The following is a 12,888-nucleotide window of genomic DNA, read 5'->3' as shown; positions in this document are numbered from 1 at the left end:
ACAATCATTATGGATGTGGATTTTGTTTAGAATATTTTAAGAAGAGACACAATCCAACTATGTTTAGTGACAGTAACTTATGCACAAGGTGGAAGGTGGACTAGGAACTAGGAAATCATTTTCGGCGCTATTGAAAAAGTCCAGATGAAAAATATTAAAGTCAATGTTTTTGTGAATAGTTAGGAAAGAACTAACATGGTTTGGTTTGTTTTTTTTTTCTGTCTCAGAATGAGTATGTTCACAGCAACTTCCTTTTACCTACGTCTATCCCTAAATTAGCTCCACAAGTTTCATTGTGAGTATGAAACTCAGATTTTTGTATTTTTTTTTTTTGTTTCCATGTACTATAGATTCTGGCTCATGGGTGTCTTTGTGTACAGAATATAACTACAGTCCCTGGATTTCTCAAGGCTGTCACTTTTCAGACACACATTTTCCTGTGTCTGAAAGGCTTTTCTTTAAGGTGGCACCAGATGGTGGGAGGTGGAGTGCACAATGCTCTCCAGTCAGGGATCTACTCGTGTTTCCATCCCCGAACATTGCTGACTGGTCATGAGTTAACTTGGTTTACTCTTATACAAATGTATGCAGTTTGCAAGACTGAAAGCAATTGCTGTTGCTTTAGATGCCCTCAAGCTGCTTCCGACCCGTAGCAAGTCTACAAAACAGCAGAACAAATCACTGACTGGTCCTGCATCAGCCTCGCAATTGGTTCCACATTGGAGCCCATTGTTGCAATAGTGCCAGTGTGTCCATCCATCTTGTTGAGGACCCTCTTCTTTTTGCTACCCTTCTACTCAACCAAGCATGATGTCCTTCTCCAGGGACTAGTATTCCTTAATATGCCCCAAATCAAAGTCTCACCCTGCTTGCCTCTGAGGACCCTTCTGACTTTCTTCTTTCAAGATAGATTTGATTGTCCTTTTGGAAGTCCATGGTACTTTCAATATTCTTCTCCAGCACCACAATTCAAATGCACCGATGCCTCTTCAGTCTTCCATCTTCAGTATCCAATGTTCACGTGCAGACGAGGCAATCGAAAATACTATGCCATCATCTCCAAAGTAACATCCTTGCTTTTGAATACTCTGAAAAGGTCTTGTGCAGCAGATTTAACCAATGAAATATGTCACTTTGCCTCTTACCTGCTGCTTCCAGGACCATTAATTGTGGAGCCGAGCAATATAAAAGCCATGATCATCTCTCCGTGTATCATGATGCTACCTATTCACCCAGTTTTGAGGATGTGGGTCTTGTCTACATTGAGTTGGCGTCCACAGGCAAGTCTGCAATCCTTGACCTTCATCAGCCAGTGTTTCAAGTCCTCCTCACTTTCACCAAACTAGGTTAGGTCATTTGCAGATAGCAAGTTGTCAATAAGCCTTCCTTGGACCCGGAAGCCACATTCTTCTTTATATAATGCAGCTTCTATGAAAGCAATTTAAGTCTCTATATTGCTGCATGGCATAGCTTGCAAATGGCTGTTTTGAAAAGTGTTAATCATTTCACTACCCAGGGACACCTCCATTGCAGGTGTTGACCTAGTCCCTAGTGTGTCCTCATCTTTTTCTTAAGCAACTTCTTAAAGATTTTTCTAAATGAATCTTAAGTCAGTTTTCTGCTATAAAAATTCAGTGAAGTTAGGAGGTCCTACTTGTTGAGCAGAAGTTTGTCCCCTAACTAATTACCTGTTAAGGGCACTTACAAAGAACCACCGGCTCAGTGGCCCTCCTATTGAAGGACTGTTCAAGGGAGCATTGGTTACTGGACAATTGGAATCATCAGCTCTCAGGTTACCTAGATAAGAGCTTCGGGGGATCAGCAGGGAAAAACGATTTCATTTGGAGGGCAATAAACTCCAAGAGTCAGCAGGCTAAACCTGCCCCTGCACTGCTTCCATGGATTTTGCAAGTATTTTTTCAGAAGCTGTGAATAACTACTACATGCACTACATCAGTCTCAACAAGAAAGGCCCTAGGCTTTTGTGTATCAGAGGATTGTCTTTGGCTTGGATGGCTAGCTTCGCAAGCTCTGAGAAGAACAACCATACACGGTGAAAAAGCAATACATGAGGGTGCTGGAGGGGGAAAGGGGCCGACTTTTCAGATATAAAATTTGATAGAGGACTCCCCCTCTTAACACATTGTCCATCAAATTAAAACTGGAGGCTTGAAATTAAAGGAGTTAATGGGAGGTTAGAATACTTCAGGTTCTGCTTTATATCAAGAAAGTACAGCACACACATGGTAAAGTCAGGTCATTTCGTGAAATTGGGTACAAATGAATACACACTCATTTGGGGAAGAAGACATCAAGGCCAAGATAAAATATGTCTCCTTGCAACTTGGTTGATTACTTGACTTTGAGTACAGTGTTCATGACGCTAAATGGCCCCCTCAGAACTAAATGTCTGCTCTGTGCTAGACAGAATGTTTAAAATAGGAGTCAACACAACACCCATCATCTCTGTAAGGACTAAGTAAGGATGTCTTCGGCTGCCAAATTCTATGGAACAAACTATAACTAAAATGTGGAAAATATATTCACAATAATTGCAATCTGTCAGTTATTTTCTGATAAAGAGCATATTTTGGGTTTCTCATTAATTTTTTTTTTATTAGGGGAGAGCGCGAACGCAGTCCCCCACTACCACAAATTATGCAGTCAAGTTTCCCACATTTGGGGAAATCGCAGGGGTCAGCACATCCGGAGTGCAATGGATAAGCCTCGCCCTGGGAAACCCACCTTCGTGATCATGGTATCTCCCCTGCCAGGTAAGTATTCTCATTAATTTTTCTTCACAAAAATACAATGCATAATGGAAGTCTTTGAAGATATTGTTCTTTGGATATCAAAGAATAAGAAACAATATCAGATTCATCTTTATAAAGTAATATTATTGAAGGATAAAATTAGTAATCAAGCAGAATCGAAAAAATATTTGGGTAAAGCATCCTCTCAGTTATAAGAATAATTTTGATGGTGTTTCTTTGTGAAGAAAGACATTACCCAATACCTGTACAATACCATCTCCAGATGCCCAAAATCCTCCTGTCTTGAGTTTCCTGAGACCCAGCAAAACACAATTTAAAACCAGAAAAGGGTGTTTCTGGTAATTACATATAAAGATAAAACCTACATAGAAGCATGACAAATAATTAAAACAATGGTTCTGTTGGCATAATACAAATAAACTCATTGCCAGATGATAGTCACCCTCGAGAGCGTTTCAGAGACTGTAGGTCTGCGCCGTGGTCAGCAACCTGATCTTTCTCTCACGGGTTTGAAAACCTGCCCTTGCAATTAGCAACCAGTATAAATTGTGTATCATTTTTATGCTGATTTTATTTTAAATAACCAAAATTTTATTATAAACAATGCATTTTAGAATCCCTATTACTGCATATTAAGAGGACCTGTCTCATAGTTGATGGGTTTGGGAGCCAAGACTGCAGCAAGAAAGACAAACCTGAGCGGTAGTGAGCAGTAGAACATGAGCACAGCGTTTACTCAACTAAAAACAGCATCAAGCATGGGTGGAGAGGGGCTAAGTTGCACGATCTTTCAGGGCTACATTGGAAATAAATAACTCGTAGGAGTTCTCTCTCTGCTGCTGTTGATATCCACTTTGAAAAATAATCAGCCGTAAAGGATTCACTCTGGTTTAGACGTTATTATTGTCACACGATTAATTTTCTATTTGCAAAACATTCCTATTCTAAAACTCTTATTTTTCACTATTTCGTTTATATATCTCTTCTGCCTTGATGCCACTTGTCCATCAATTTGTTGGTCTATGCTGACTTGCACATTGCTGTGATGCTGGACAAGCAATGTCACCAGTACTTCACCCATAAAGGATGGGTATCAGCAGAACTTCCAAACTAAGACAAAGGGGAAGAAGGCAATAAAGAAAATGTAGAATGGATGATGAAAACTGCAAAACTTTGTCTAAAAGTGCTCAATATTTGTCTATTCAATCTATGAATAAGTGAACCTCAGGTTTAAACCACACTTCTGTTTTTGGTCAATTCAAATTGAACACATTTTATGCAAGCAGATTTTTCCCTCAAGTGAACTTCCCTTTCTGATCTCTACCAAAAAATTACTTTTATAGTCACAGTAGCATAGTGGGTTATGCATTGGTCAGTAGTTCAAAACTTCCCTAGGAGAAAGATGAGGATTATTACTCCTGTAAAGAGTTACAGTCTCAGAAATCCACATCAGAAGTTCTATCTTAACCTATAAAGCTTTTTATGAGTCATAATTGACTAGTTTTTATTTGCATCAACTAAACTGAAAACAAAAACTGCTTTATTCTTCACTTCTTTATATCCCTTATTTTCTAAACTCACTTACAAAGAAATCTTGTTGACTGTCCTCTCAGGACATCTCTCCTATTCCATGGTCATAAGCCTTGTCTGATACCATACTTATTTCATAAATTTCTAATTTTTCTCCACCTTACATTTCTTTTTCCTCCATTCCAACCTTGTGGTAGGTATATAATCGGGTCAATTTGAGGGTTATGAGTGTAGGCATGGAATCTAGCTTGTCAATCAGTTCATAGCCAATGAGACCTCTGTGTGGGCATGGCCTTCTCCTGAGAATTCTGGGGAATCCAGGACTTCCTCCTTGGTAGGGGGAGACTCTCTGCTCACACCCTGGGAGACATAGCAGCTGACAGGTACATGGACCCACCCTGATGCAGAAATCCCTGCCAGCTCTGAGATGTTTCCAATGACACTGGATCCAAAGACTTTCTACCCACTGGCCTGTGAACTTCTGCAATCAGCGCCATTGCATGTGTTTTGTGAGTCTGAAGAGGACTTTATAGATTGCTATCGGACATATGGGCTAATATCAGACTTATGGACTTGATCTGGACTGGTCTGGGATGTTTTCTCAATGTCCATTTGTTCTTGTATATAAATCACTTTCTTATACACATATGCGTGTCCATGGATTTGTTTCTCCAGTCTACCCAGACCAACAAAAACCTGCAACCCTTTGGATATTCAGGACCCTTCATGCATGGCTGTGGTCAACTGAGGGACTGGATGAGACTGTAATGCAGCAAAATCCTCAATGCTCATAATTATGGGTCTGAAAAGCCATGCCAGTGGGGGAAGGTGCTGTGGTTATGAGATACAAATAAATCTTAATACATATTCTCATGACTGAACACAGTCCCTCCAATAACCCCCAATAAAGAAACTGCCATCAAAGATGGCAACATATCATCCCTCCATCCAACATATCATCACCTCCGCTTTATCAACTAATCATATGACAACTTTCTCTATTCTATTGGTTACAAGCAATTCATAGGTTTTAACTACACTCAAGGGGAAAGGATTACACAAAAGAATGAAAACAACCTGACACAAAGGGCTTAAATGGAGAGCAAATGCTTTGAGAATGATTGGGGCAAGGAATGTGCAGATGTGCTTTATACAATTGATGTATGTATATGTATGGATTGTGATGAGTTGTATAAGCCCCTAATAAAATGTAAAAAAGGGAAAAAATGAAAACAGATGCTCAGATTCCAATTTTTATATTAGACTATTAACAGCATTTAAACGCATGTCCCCTTACCCCTTTGCACCGATAAGTAGTCTCATAGGAATCTTGCTGACTCTTTCCTCTCGTGTTAATAGGGTGTTTATATGAAGGAAACACAGGTCAGCCCACAGCTACCACAAAGACCCTAAGGCAATCTCCTTTCCCTGCTCTCAAGCCACTTCTGGACTAATTTGGCAATTCTATTCGGCTCTTCCTGCAAAAGCTTACTTATGTGAATAATGACTCTTTCATACTCTAGTGTGTATGGCATCATCAGTCTTGATGTCTTATGGGATACAGAAACATTTCTCCCAAGTTGTCTCACCCAAATATATGTCAAACGCAAGGGTTATCAGCCATCTAGAGCAACCAGACTATATAGTCTGACCCACCCTAAGTAGGGCCCACTTCCCTCTGATAAGGGTCATGACTGTTTCCTTTAAGGAGAACCTGAAGGCAAGGTCAGGATCACCCAAGGATGGCCAAGGTTAGGCTACTATATTGGGTCTAGGGTCCACCCACCTTACCACATACGTTTCTCTATTCCCTCCTTCTACTATTGCTCTAGGTCATCCCCCTCCTATTTGTATTGCCTATGTTACAACCCTTCCTATGACATAGGTCATTATCTGTAGTCAGGAGGCTTGCATGCCCCCAGAGACACATAAGCTTTGGTTAGAAATAAACCACAGCTCTTTTCTGCCCTCTCGTCTCCCAACTGCACATGTACCACCAAGAGGAGCTGAGGTAAGCATGCTACCATGAAATGTGTCTGACTTCTTTATTTTATTCTCTCCCCTATCTCTCCTATTCTCTATGACTTTACTATAATCTTTATATAGCATAACTGTGCAATTGTGTCTATGGAACACACGGTACAGTTGTGAGAGGCTGGTTTCCACCATAATATCTGAACCAAATTTTGATTGGGTGTTGTGATAGTTACAGAATCTGGTGTCAGTTTGGGATTTGTGAGGACTAGGAGTGAAGGGGCGGAGTCTAGTCTGTCGAATCAGGTTATAGTCAATGAGGCCTCTGTGTGGGCATGCCCTTCCCCTGAGGATTCTGGAAATTCCTGTGTTTTCCTCTCTGGAGGTGGGCGACACTGTCTTTCTCTCTCTACTCACTCCTGGAGAGACTCTCTGCTGACATGGAGCTATGCAGATGGCAGTGAGAGCCCTGGACCCAGAGAGCCCACGTGTAGACAGACCCCTGCCAATGCTGAGATGCTTACAGCACAACTTGATCCACGAGATTTCCCACCCACTGGCCTGTCATCTTCCTGCATGTGGTGTCATTGTATGTTGCATGTGTTTTGTGAGTCTGAAGAAGACTTTATAGATTAGTATCAGACATATGGCTAATATCGGACTTAAAGACGTGATCTGGACTGTACTGGGATGGTTACTCAATATCCAATTGCTCTTGTATATAAAGCTCTTTCTTATATACATACGAGTGTCTGTGAATTTGTTTCTCTATTCTACCCAGACTAAGGCAACTGGGAGGAGTATATCCTCCTTCTAAAGAGGGCCTACCGTAATCATGAACACCAGAGTATCACCGACAATCACCCCAGAAGGATTTGGCACACACCTGGTCTAAAGCCAACATAAATAGAAATAGTACATCTTGTCTGATCAGGGCCACTGTTGGCCCTTTTGTCATTGGAAATATTCATACCGTGTAACCAGAAAATTCTGCCTTGCTACTGTGAAAAACTGTCAGACAACTATTGCTGTTGTTATTGATGTTGTGAGCTTTCACCCACACAAAAATTTTTTTTCTAAAATCCCACATTCCCAGAAATGGCTATGCAAAAATCCCAAAGCAAATATAGCCTGTTTATATGTGTAATTGACAAAGAATAGTTTGAAATAAAAATGTAAGGTATTTTAGCATATTTATTTTCCTAAAATATATTATACTATATGTGTTCTACAGAGTTGCTAGGATTTAAAATCAACTGATGGCAGTTAGTTTAGTTTCTTTACATGTATTTTATACACACACATATGTTACAGGTTGAAGCAAATAGTTCATAGGTTAACCATAGCAAGAAAAATGATGGCTTCAGTTCCAAAATGCTACTGCAAAAATCAATATGGTGTTATTGGTTCCCCAACTGCACTTGATCAGGAAGTGGGTCATTTTTCATCACCCTATCCATATCTACAAAAGATATCCAGTCCCTCCAATTTTCATTTAGTAGAACTTATAAGTATCTATAATGGTTGAACTGTGGTTTATCCATAGGCACTGGGTCACTGAGGAAGAGAGTACATGCATATTAGACAAGTCTATAAAAATGGAATTGCCTCTTCTTTGCAGCCCAAGTACAAGTAATAAAAGAATTTATCTCCATCCCCTTCTTTAAGAAATTAGGCCCTTCTAATTCCTCTTAAGAGCCCTGGTGACTTGGTAGGCCTGGCATTGGGCTGCTGACCAAAAGGTCAGCTCTTCAAACCTACCAGCCATTCCATGGCACGAAGATGACACTGTATCCTTCTGTAGATTTACAGCTTTGGAGACCCACAGGGGAAGTTCTACTGTGTTCTATAGAGTCACTATACATTGTAATTGCCTTGAGCATATGCAGGGACTTTGATCATTTGAGGGGAGGACCCAGGTGGGGAGAAAGCTTCCTTCTCTCTGTGCATACTCGCAAAAGACAGACCGCTACAAATTTATATTGGTATCTTTCAGGCTTATACTTGGAGATATATCTCCAAGTATATATTCTGTTTCATTGTACAGTGAGGAAGAAAAAATTAGTCCCCCTGAGTCCCATTAAAAAATAGAAGGAAGGAGGAAACAGAACAGGTCGATATAAATCTTTTGAGCTATAACTCTGCCTCTAAAAATACACGTACGGGTTTGTGTTTAAGTTAGAGCCTCTACATAAAGTAAAGATAAAGTACCTACTGGGAAAAGAATGCCTCAATAATGCAAGTGTTTATATTGTGTTCCAGTTATATAAGAAATTTATTGTGAACCGTTTCAAAGACAAAATTTAAAGTCTGTTTCCTGGGTAGAGAGTTTAGTTGTTAGGTGCTTTGGCATGGACTTAGAAATGTCCCATAAATGTTTCCATGCTGCCATCTTTGAGGGGCAGTTCACAAAATCTTTCTCCCCTGGAGCTGCTGGGCGAGCTGAAAATACCAACCTCCAGTTAGTATTTGAGCCCTTAACCGATGTGCCAACATGACTCTTTGATGAAGGACTATCATTAGGAGCCTCAAATCAGTTGCAACTCACAACAGCTCTCTGTACAACCAAATGAAGCACTGCCCGGTCCGGGGTCATTCTCCTCACCATTGCGATACTTGAGCCAGTTGCTGCAGCGTCTGTCACTCTCCATCTTGTTTAGGATCTTCCTTGTTTCCTTAACCCCCCACCAAGCATGATGCCCTTCTCTGGAGACTGGTCCCTCTTGAGCACATGTCCAAATAATGGCACCAAATCCCACCCTCCAACCTCCTGGCTGCTACAGGGCCTTCTGCTGTGCCTCCTGCAAGTCAGGTTTGTTCATTCTCTGGCATCCCATGGCATTCTCTATATTCATCACCAACACTGTCCTTGAAATGCATCAATTCTTCAATCTTCCTTTCTCACGGTGCAGTCTCCCCAGGTGTGTGAAGCAGTTGTAAGTACCATGACTTGGGTCGTGCACCTTCAATCCATAAAGGAAAATATTTGCATTTTCATCTTATCACTTTATAGATGTGTTTTGTATCACATTGTCCCAATGTAGTATCTCATTTGATGTTCCTGACTTTTGCTCCCATGGGCATTGGTTATGGCGCCAGGTAAAATGAAATCCTTGACAGCTTCAATATTTGGTGGAGGGTAGAAACTATAAAATAGATTGATGAGTAATCAATTAATACGACATCTTGGCATTTGATTCTATTGCCCCTTGTTCGGTTTGCCTTTGCTTCCAGATGGTGTCATTTGGCTTTTTCCTCACAGAAAGCTAGCTATGACTCAGTGATTTTTTTAAATGCCTATCAATTATTAAATGTCATGAGTCACAAGCTTGGATGTTGATTGAGTGAATATGCTGGTGTGCCTGCAGGTTAAATTTGTTTCATTTGTCACTCATATTTTCCCCAGAATCTGATGACTTTCTCATACTTTGTCCTTAATGGTTGAGAGAAGAGTCGACAGCGAGCAAGGTTTCTCAACCTCAGTGCTGTTCACATTTTAAGCAAATCATTGTTTCATGTTTTGCAAAAGTTTGTCATGGGCATTGCAAGATGTTCAGTAGCATCCCTCCCCTTTACTCACCAGATGCCTGTAGAATCTTCCAAGTTATAATAATCCAAATGTTTGGAATATTGCCCAATTCCCTGGAGGCAAAGTTTCCCCCATCTGAGTACCACACCTAGTGAGCACAGTAGGAAACAGCCAAGGCCTTGTGAAACCTAAGCTTGGATCCAGTACATTATAATTTCTACCTCTTTTACTACCCCCAAAGAAGCTTAGGGGAAGTTGAGAGTCAACAGTTCGGTTACTGTGATTGTGGCAAAGTTAAACAGGAGAAATGGAAATACTTGAGCCATGACAGCAACACACCTACCACATAAGTCAAGATTAAGATTCCATAAAAAACTGTATAAATTAGGTTTTGTAATATGTTTTAGAAATAAAAATATATTATATAAAGAAAAATTACATTAGGTTAAGTTCTGTAAATTATATAATACTTTTTCACCTAAAAAAGGATATCCTTCCCCCCAAACTATCATGATCCAAATTCTACCTTGCAAGTCTGGATAGAGCAGAGGATGTACACTGGTGCAGATACGACCTAAAAGCACAGGGAATCCAGGGCAGATGATCCCTTCAAGACCAGGGGTGTGAGGGGCAATACTGGGAGGATAGAGGGAGAGTGGGTTGGAAAGAGGGAACCAATTACAAGGATCTACATGTGACCTCCTCCCCAGAGGACGGACAACAGAAAAGGGGGTGAAGGGAGACGTCGGACAGGACAAAATAATAATGTGTAAATTATCAAGGGCTCATGAGGGAGGGGGAAGCGGGGAGATGGGGAAGAGGACCTGATGCAAAGGGCTTAAGTGGAGAGCAAATGCTTTGAAAATGATGAGGGCAAAGAATGTACAGATACGCTTTACACAATTGATGTATGTACGGATTGTGATAAGAGTTGTATGAGTCCCTAATAGAATGTTTTCTTTAAGTATATCCTATATACTGATTTCTGTAAATAACTAGGATAATTCCTTGCCTAAAAGTGCATACATATATAAACATGTATACATAGAAAAAGAAACTGTTAAGACAGTAAAAAAAAAGTGCTATGCACCGCCCTGCTGGCATCGTGAGATATACACTGAGCTGTTATGCACTGATCCACCAGCAACTCCGTGTGAGGACGATGAGGCTGTCTATCCCATAAACACTTTCAGTCTCTGAAGCCCACAAAGGCTGCTCTACTCTGTCCTATGGGGCCCTTATGAGCCATGATTGACACCACAGCAGTTTGTTTTGTTTTATTTTATGGGATACTACTTAGAATGATGTGATACATATTAACATAAAACCTAAATACCCTAGATATAGTAAATAAATTAAAATAGGATGCAGATATTGGATGGTATTGTTTTAAAAAATGAAAACAATCATGTCTTCGGGGGGAAAAGCATATTGAAACTAATTCTCCCTTATACAGTTGGGTAACCTTGAAGAAAGTCAATTAATCATCTGAGATTCATTTATTCAGCCACCAAGAATATTGAGTTGAATCATATGAATTCATTTGTTTTTACCAATATACATGGTAATTTCATCTGGTTCAATCAAACAGATAATGCTTCAGTTACAATGTTTCTCAGAGGGTTAAAAAATCCAATATCATTTGAATCTGAATCAAACTAAAATGTACACAATAGTAATTAATCAGAGAAATAAATAAATACAATGCTCAATCCTGAACAATTTCTAAAGCAACAGAACAACATTTTCCAAGAAGCATCTGTTCCTTTTTAATAGCTTTGATCAAATTCCAAATAATAAAACCGAGATCACATAAAAATAGAGAAAGGATCAGAAATGTGATGGAGAGTGTATGAGAGAAAAAGAAATAAAGACCAAACATCTTTTAAAATAGCACAAAGAATGGCTTTATGGAGGCTTAAAAGAAATCAAGGCTTACTAGTCGATAATATTCCTATTGATGGAAAATAAAATCATGTCTGTTTTCAATTCACTAAACCAAATAAATATTGCCCTGAAAGTAAGACACAACATCTTAAAGGTGAAGCTGGATAACTCATGTTTTTGAGGCAAGTTCCTTAAAGAGAGAACTTACAGAGGATAAGGAACTCAAGAGACAGGATGAGCACCCATTTGCACTAAATTCCTTCTTGATTACAAGACGACTCCGCTGTGACTCAATTGACCACTGTGCATTAGGCTGCTATGTTCATGTTAAGAAGAGAGAATTATCTAAGACCTGGTCAAGAGTAAATACTGTGATACCTAAAAGGTGCTGTCAGGTTCCATCGAGGGAGCTCCCCCTCAGAGCAGCCCTGTGTGCCCCAGTGAAGCCCTGCCTGGCCTCGCAGCACACTCACACTTGTCGTGTTTGAGCCCATTGCTGCAGCCACTGGGTCAATCCATCTCTTCCAGGCTCTTCCTCTTGTTGCTGCCCTTCTGCTTTACCAAGAGCTAGATTAGTGATGTCAAAATGTAACCAGTCATCAGAATCAGGATGGAATTTTCGATAACGAATCACAGAGACCCTCTCCTAGCTGACAAAGTTAAAATCTCTAGACCTCTGGTTCAGCAATTGGATTTTTTTTTTTCAGATCCTCTACAACTCATTTTGCTCATTTAGCTTTTTCCTCCAAGAGTTTTACTGGCATATAATTCAAATATCACACAATTCAATCACATCAGGAAAATTTATACAATTACTACCACAGTCAGTTTTAGAACACTTTCTTCATTCTTGTCCTGAGTTATTATCTCCTCATTTTCCCCCAATCTCTCTTGCCATACCCCCCAGGGGAACATTAATCCAATTACTGTCTCCATAGATTAACTGATTCTGGATTCATATACAGAAAAACATTACAAAACAAACTAACAAAACTATCAAGAAAGAACAAAGTAAACCAGATAAAAACCTCAATCCAGTTGTTTTGCCTACTACTATCTGTAGGAAAAACAATGGGACTGACAGTTCCGGTGGGGGGGGACTTGGGGAGGGGGAGGGAGGTAAGGAAGTGGTGTTAACAAACACAGGTACAAGGGAACAACATGGGACCCAAAATGGTAGTGAGGGGGGAGTGG

The 12,888-nt window shown here is 40.1% G+C and overlaps 1 non-coding gene across 1 annotated transcript; it reads right to left on the bottom strand.

Annotated features, from left to right (window-relative positions):
• Positions 1-2,618: 2,618 nt before the first annotated feature.
• LOC142449544 (U1 spliceosomal RNA) lies at positions 2,619-2,782 on the bottom strand. The gene has a single exon (XR_012784693.1). It is a non-coding gene; the product is annotated as a U1 spliceosomal RNA (small nuclear RNA).
• Positions 2,783-12,888: the final 10,106 nt, after the last annotated feature.

This window comes from Tenrec ecaudatus, chromosome 5 (genome assembly GCF_050624435.1).
Source record: "Tenrec ecaudatus isolate mTenEca1 chromosome 5, mTenEca1.hap1, whole genome shotgun sequence".
Lineage (NCBI taxonomy): Eukaryota > Metazoa > Chordata > Mammalia > Afrosoricida > Tenrecidae > Tenrec > Tenrec ecaudatus.
The sequence above is the reverse complement of the archived record's forward strand: the minus strand, read 5'-3'. Positions and strand labels throughout refer to the sequence as shown.